The following is a 633-nucleotide window of genomic DNA, read 5'->3' as shown; positions in this document are numbered from 1 at the left end:
TTTCTGGTATTTTAGCATTGCTTTCTCAACCAACCCAATAAAAGAAAAAGCAAAGCAAGGCAAAGAGCAAAAAGAGACGAGCCGTCCACTGACTCACGTTTCACTTGATGGGGATGTTACTCTCGATGTAATGAATAATGGATATGCTGCTTCATTAGTAAATAAAACAGCGACCCCTTTTCCTTTCATTCGTTTCCGTCCCCAGCGTCACCACCGCAGGTCACACACACACACACAATCCCAATCCCTCTTCGACTTTCATCCGAACATTAAAATTTCACGGCAGCAAAATTGAGGGAAACGGAGAAATGACGAAAACATACGCCGATCGGGACTCGAACCCGAGACCTTCGCCGTGTTAAAGCGACGTCATAACCACCTAGACCATCAGCGCTTGCCCTTCCCGGCAATTTTTGTATCATTTCCTCAGTTCAATTGATTTAAACACGAAAACGACTGACGGTGGTGGATCTGTTTTTTTATTAGTTTGAAATAGTCGGGTAAACCGTTGTCGACATACCCAAGTGGTTACGGGGTTTGACTTGAAATCAAATGCGATCTCGCGCGCAGGTTCGAACCCTGCTGTCGACGGGTTTTCTCCTGCTGAAAAACTCGCAGGTGGAAATCAAAAAA

General features: G+C 45.0%; 2 non-coding genes across 2 annotated transcripts; one reads left to right on the top strand and one right to left on the bottom strand.

Annotated features, from left to right (window-relative positions):
* Positions 1-320: 320 nt before the first annotated feature.
* On the bottom strand, positions 321-394 carry TEOVI_000125100. The gene has a single exon. It is a non-coding gene; the product is annotated as a tRNA-Val (tRNA).
* A 115-nt stretch (positions 395-509) lies between these two features.
* Positions 510-592, top strand: TEOVI_000125000. The gene has a single exon. It is a non-coding gene; the product is annotated as a tRNA-Ser (tRNA).
* The last annotated feature ends 41 nt before the right edge of the window (positions 593-633 follow it).

This window comes from Trypanosoma equiperdum (assembly GCF_001457755.1).
Source record: "Trypanosoma equiperdum strain OVI genome assembly, contig: ctg_330, whole genome shotgun sequence".
NCBI classification, from domain to species: domain Eukaryota; phylum Euglenozoa; class Kinetoplastea; order Trypanosomatida; family Trypanosomatidae; genus Trypanosoma; species Trypanosoma equiperdum.
The sequence above is the reverse complement of the archived record's forward strand: the minus strand, read 5'-3'. Positions and strand labels throughout refer to the sequence as shown.